The following is a 6,752-nucleotide window of genomic DNA, read 5'->3' as shown; positions in this document are numbered from 1 at the left end:
CAGGCTCTGCTCTCCTGTCACAGCCTCAGCTGTCCCAGCAGACTCATGTCTCTGCTCTAATGGGAGGAACAGCCCTGGAGCTGCCTGGGAGCACAGCATAGCCTTTCTCTGCAGGGCTCCTCCAGGAGCAGGGAGCTGCCCCACCACTCACAGCCTCTGTCTTTCTGCTGTCCCTGCAGAACTCGGGGTGCAGTTGTGCTGTGCAGACAGGAGCTTTTCTTTTTGCCCTCTTCCAGCAGCAGATTCTGGACCTCCTACAACTGTGAGCGTGACTGGAGCAGCACGGATCACAGACCTGTCCTCCTCTGCACCCCTGCAGTGATGGAGGTGGAGGTCACCTTGCAGCCAGGCCAGCAGGCAGAGGGAAGTTTGGGTTCCCCAGATGACACCAGCGATGGTTTCCCAGAGTATAACTCTGGGCACACGTACAGGTGAAGCAGGTCAGCAGGGTGCACAGGGGTCAGAGCACAGGGGAGGTGATGCTCACCAGCGGGAACCAGGCTTGATCAGCCTGGAGAAGAAGCCCTGAGAAGACCACTTCTTGTTCCAGGATGCCCGTGGATCCCATGGGCAGTTTGGTCTAACCTGACTTTTCTATGGCCCCTGCAGTGCAATGCAGAACAGAGCTCCCCTCTTTGCATTGCTGATGTTCTTACAAACTGCTGACAAACCTCTTGTTCATGCCTTCATAAGATCACAGAACCATGAAGGATGGAAAAGACTGCACAGATCGCCCAGTCCAGCCCCAGCCTACCGCACCATGCCTACTGACCCCATCCCTCAGTGCCACATCCCCACACTTTGTGACCAGTCCCTCAAATCACCCATTTTGGTTCCCCCTGGTTCTGGTTCTCCCACTGTGCTTCTGATGGATGTGTCAGTGTGAGATGTTCTGCAGACCCCATAAACACCAGTGGAGTCTCCTTGCGAGCAACACATCGGGTAATTCATCTGCATGACCTTTCCACTGCAGTTTCTCTCCCCTCTCCTCACCTCTTGGCCCAGCAGGCTTTTTGGCAGAGCCTTTGCTTCCGATGTACTCCAAAAGCTTTTATGGCTGGCTCTTACACCATCAGCAAGCTGCTCCTCCCAGCTGCTCCTGGTGTGTTGAGCCAGCACTTCATGCTTGGCTCCTTTGTGCCACACCATGAGGTCCCAGCAGCCTGCACACCAACAGGAATGCAGTACCTCAGTGGGCCATGCTGGGATGCACTGGATGCTCAGCCCTGATGGGATCTTTGTGTCTACCTCAAAAGTAAAAGGATTTCCAGGAAAGGAGAAACCTGGGAGCCTGGGTTTGGTGCATGGATGGGTGCTCCCAGCACTTCCATCCCCATGGCGTGGCTGAGGGCTCCATGTCGGTCCCAGATGGATCCAAATTCTGCTTTCCCATCCCCGCATCCCACAGCTGTGAGGTTTTGTGCCCAGGGGGACACGTGGCCTCAGACCTCTCCATGTGAGCTGGGAAAGGAGGAGGGCTGAGCCCCAGGCTGGGGGTGGCACAGCTCCCCACTGTGATGAGAGAACAATTAATGGGAAATAAAAGACCAGCGAGCCTTGAGAGTCACCTGGAAGATCATAAAGAGAAAGAGAATCTATCCCTCCTTCTTTGAGAGCTCCTCGCAGCTCAGCAGATTTATTGCTGCCTTTTGAGGTTTTAACAACTCGCGCTGCCATCCGCTGCAGTCAAACTTCTGCTTTTTATTCCCTAACATGAAGTAGAAGGGGAAGGAATATCACTGGGTGGGGGAGGCTCACGGTGGTGGGCGCTGTGCCCTGGCTGTCCCTTGAGACATCAGAGCTGAGCGGGGCCACATGGGCGCAGTGCTCACCAAGGAAGCTGTGCCTGCCAAGCTCTGAGCAGGGCTGGAGGGACACTTTAGGGGCAGATCCTCCTCCTCTACCAATGGAAGGAGTCCTCCAAGGGAGCAGCTCCTCCAGAGCTGTGTGTCCACTGGCTGCACTGCTCAGCACCTGGTGCCATGCGCTGATGGGACAGCCCAGGATGGAGATCCCATAAGGATGGAGAGGGAAGCGAGATGGCACACGCAGAGTTTGTGCAACCATGCAGTATGACTCAGGGCCAGATGCAGCACCAGAACCTGTTTTCACAAGCTGGGAATCTGGGACAGGAGCTTCCCACACGGGGAGGGGTGCACATGGGCTGGGCTCTGGGAGCTGGGGCTGCAGCTGCTGTGCTCCCACGGCGTGTGCTGGCTCTGAGCTCAGCACCGAAACTCAGCCCTGGTGTGGGGGTGCGTGGGGTGGCAGTTCCTCCAGGCCCTGCTCCTCCCAGTGCTGTGCAGAGCATCAGAGCCACCCCAGGTGGGAGTGAGGCGGTGATATATACAGACTGGAAGGAGCAGTCTTTGAGAGCAGCCCTGTGGAGAAGGACCTGGGGGTCCTGGTGGATGAAAAACTGAACATGAGCCAGCAGTGTGCTCTTGCAGCTCAGAAAGCAAATGGTACCTTGGGCTCCATCAGCAGAGGGGTGGCCAGCAGGGACAGGGAGGTGATTGTGCCCCTCTACTCTGCTCTTGTGAGGCCCCATCTGCAGCACTGCGTCCAGGTCTGGAGCCCCCAGTACAAAAAAGACAGGGAGATGTTGGAGAGGGTCCAGAGGAGCCACAGAGATGATCAGGGGGCTGCAGCACCTCTCCTATGAGGACAGGCTGAGGGAGCTGGGCTTGTTCAGCCTGGAGAAAAGAAGGCTGTGGGGTGACCTCAGTGCAGGCTTTCAGTACCTAAAGGGAGCCTACAGACACGAGGGGAATCAACTCTTGGAAAGAGGAGATAACAGCAGGACAAGGGGAAATGGTTTGAAGTTGAAGGAGGAAAGATTGAGGTTGGATGTCAGGGGGAAGTTCTTTACAGAGAGAGTGGTGAGGTGCTGGAACAGCTGCCCAGAGAGGCTGTGGATCCCCGTCCATCCCTGGAGGTGTTCAAGGCCAGGTTGGATGGGGCCCTGGGCAGCCTGGGTTGGTGTGAAATGTGGAGGTTGGTGGCCCTGCATGTGGCAGGGGGTTGGAGATCCATCATCCTTGAGGTCCCTTCCAACCCTGGCCATTCTGTGATTCTGTGATTCACAAATCACTGTGCAGAAGGCTCCTGCCACTCAGCCTCTCTCCGTCAGAGCCCAGCACTTGAGGCAGACAGACAGCTTACTTATTCTTTAAAACGAATCCAGCCTGGAGCAGGATTACGTGGATTAGCAGCTGAGCATTCCCTTGCTGCAGAATGCAGACAGCCAGCAGGCCCTGCAGCTGGGAACCCTCCAAACATGGCACGGTGTGACATGGCCTCATGCCTGCAAGGATCGAGCACATCTGCTATGCCAAGGCAGGGGCTGCCATGTGCACAGGGCAGGCTGCTGCACTGCAGGAGGTGTTGCATGCATGGAGTGTTTGTTGCATGAAGGAGGTGATGCATGCAGCTGGCCTGATGATCCCAGACTGAAATCTGGGCTAAGTGGGAGGTGTTGGCACACAAAAACAGCACTGCTGGAAAAGCACCTCTGAAAGTATCCTGCGTGAGAGCAGCACAGGGATGAGGTGTCCATGCATGGCTATGGGATGGGTCAGAGATCCCCCACCTGCATGAGGCCATCGCAGCTGCTGCAGTGATGGAGCCACGCAGAGCAGTTCGGGGAGGGAACTGATGCCATCCTGAGTGGGGCCATCCCTGCGTGCAGAGCTCTGTGTCCTCCAAGCAGCTGCTGTGGGGACTGCAGTGCTGGGGGTGCCATGCAAGGGGTGCCAGGACTGGTAGCAGCACGGTGGTGCCCGTTCTTCTGAGGGTCCTTTGCTTTGCAATGTTGATGCTGCTCTTGGGCTCGCTGGATGGGGCACGCTATCAACCACGGGTGTGAAGAATCCCCTAAGCCAGCAGAAAATGGAACCAAACCTGAACGCTCCCAAAGAGAGAGCAGAGAGGGTTCCTTCAGCAGGAACTGACACCAAAGAAGTGATAGAGGAAAAGCTGTGGAGGAAAGGAACCCCCCTTCACCTGCAGCAGCACAACGCGATGGGAAAGCCAGCAGGAAGGAGCACGGCTCCACTCAGCCCTCCGCTCCGGGAACTCCCGGTTTGGCGATGTGCACGGGGAGACCGCAGGGTGGGACTGCGCTGACCCGGCTGTTGGAGGGCAGCCGTGGGGCGGGGGGCCGGGAGCAGAGCCTGCGGGGAGAGGGCAGAGCTGTGAGTTCCTGCGGCAATCGGAAAGGAGTTCCCCTCCCTGCGGGCGGGGGCCGGGAACTGGCCGTACTCCTGCGCTCGGGGTCAGCGGGAGCGCATCAGAGCATCCTCGGAGCGGCACCTGCCTCCCTTCCCAGCACAACATGGGGGAAAGCAGCACCGAGCCCTTGAAAAATAAAAGGACGTGCAGTTTTCTGCAGGCTGCAGGCACATGTCTGGCCTTCCTGTCCCTCCGTCAGCCCTTCTGGGGCTGCAGCCATGGGTGGGATGAGCATCGCCTTCGTGCACGCTGGGGTGCTCACCTGGCAAAGAACCACTGTTCTGGGACATGGCAGGGGAAGGGATTGGGTGGGTTCCCATGGGGGTGAAGCAGCACCAGGCCCACCCTTGGGACATCCCTGCGGTGCACATGCAGGGATGCCTGCACGGTGCATGCACACGCATGGGTGTGTGCATGGGTGTCACGAGTGCAGGCACGTGAGTGTGTGTGTGTGCGTGTGTGCATATGCACACGTGGGTGTGTCAGCAAGCACATGCCTTCATGTGTGTGCACACATCTGTGCCTCTGCTGTGGGTTGCTGCCCAGCCCTGCTGCCCTGCAGCCACACGTTTCTCCATGTGCAGAGAGGGCTGTGCACCCCTGGGAGGTGTTCCATGGAGGATCAGCCCTTCCCCAGAACTCACCAATCTCGTTGCTGTTTTCCTCAGGAAGAAGTGTAGCGGAACCACTTTGACTCTCTTGTTTCAGCGGTGTCAAAATGTTTATTCTGATCGTGTCAAAACACCAAACTCATCGCGGGAGAGTGAAAAATAGTTCATTTTGACTTCATCATTTCATTTGCTTAACTTCCCGTTTATGTTCCATGGAAGCACTTATATGTGCAGCCTGAGATCCTCCTGCACTGCAGACACTGCGGGGATCCATCCCTGCCTGCTCCCAGTTCAGACAGGTGCAGGCAGCACTGGCCCTGCTCACCCCATCCCTCGCCCAGGTTCCCTTTCCTCTCCCAGCCTCCTTCCTCCCCCCTTGGCAGTGTAAGCATCTTGCTGGTGCTAGAGGTGGGTGATGTGAGCTTCATGTGGTGAGACAACGTGCTGTCGTCACCATCATCACCATCATCATCACCATTGTCACTATAGAATCATCATCATCATCATCATCATCGTCGTCACTGTCACTATAGAATCATCATCACTCTCACTGTCATCATCATCAACATCATCATCATTGTTACTATAGAATCATCGCCATCATCATCGTCATTGTCGTCACTGCCACTGTAGAATCATCAGCATCATCAGTGTCATCACCATTATCATCACCAACATCACCATCGTCATCATCACCGTAGAATCAACATCACCACCATCATCACCATCATTATTACTATAGAAACATCACCACCGTTGTCGTCATCATCATCACCATCACCATCACAGCCATTGTAGATTCATCACCATCATCATCATCACCATCATTGTTCCTATAGAATCACTGCCATTATCACCACATCACCATCATCATTGTCACTACAGAATCATCACCATCATCGTCACCATCATTATCACCATCACCATAATCATTGTAATCATCACTGTCATCTTCATTATCTCTATAGCATCACCACCACCACTGTCATCATTATCACCATCATTGTCACCATCACTATCATTGTCACTACAGAATCATCACCAGCATCACCACCATCACTGTCACCATTATCGGCACTACAGAATCACCACCACCATCATCATCATTATCATCATCATCAACATTATCATCATTGTCACCATATCATCATCACCATCGTTACCGTTGTTACCACAGAATCATCGTCGTCATCACCATCACCATCACTGCTACTATAGAATCATCACCATCATTACCATCATCATAATTAACACCGTAAAATCATCAACATCATCATCATCATTGTCACCATCATAATCACCATTGCCATCATTGCCGTCATCACCATCACTGTCATTATAGAATCATCATCATCATCATCACCATCATTATCATCATCACCACCATCAGCATCACTATCGAATCATAACCTTCATCACCGCCACCATCATCATCACCATCATTATCATAGAATTGCTCAGGTTGCAAAAGACCCTAAAGATCATCGAGTCCAACCAATCATCATCACTGTAGAATCATCACCTTCATCACCATCATTATCACCATCATTATAATCAAAACCATCAACATTAAAACCATCATCATCACTGGTGATGATGGTGATGATGGTGATGATTCTACAATGGCAGTGCTGGTGATGGTGATGATGATGAATCATCGCCACCATCACCATCACCCCCATCACCACCTTCACCATCATTATCACTACAGAACCATCACCATCATCACAACCATCCTTGCCATCACAGTCATAATCATCACAGAATCACAGAATCACCAAGGTTGGAAAAGACCTTCAAGATCATCCAGTTCAACCATCACCAATAGTACTCACTAAACCATGTCCCTCAACACAAAATCCAAGAGGCTGTGGATGCCCCGTCCATCCCTGGAGGTGTTCAAGGCCA

Source organism: Meleagris gallopavo, chromosome 25 (genome assembly GCF_000146605.3).
Source record: "Meleagris gallopavo isolate NT-WF06-2002-E0010 breed Aviagen turkey brand Nicholas breeding stock chromosome 25, Turkey_5.1, whole genome shotgun sequence".
NCBI lineage: Eukaryota > Metazoa > Chordata > Aves > Galliformes > Phasianidae > Meleagris > Meleagris gallopavo.
This window is presented reverse-complemented; position numbering follows the sequence as displayed.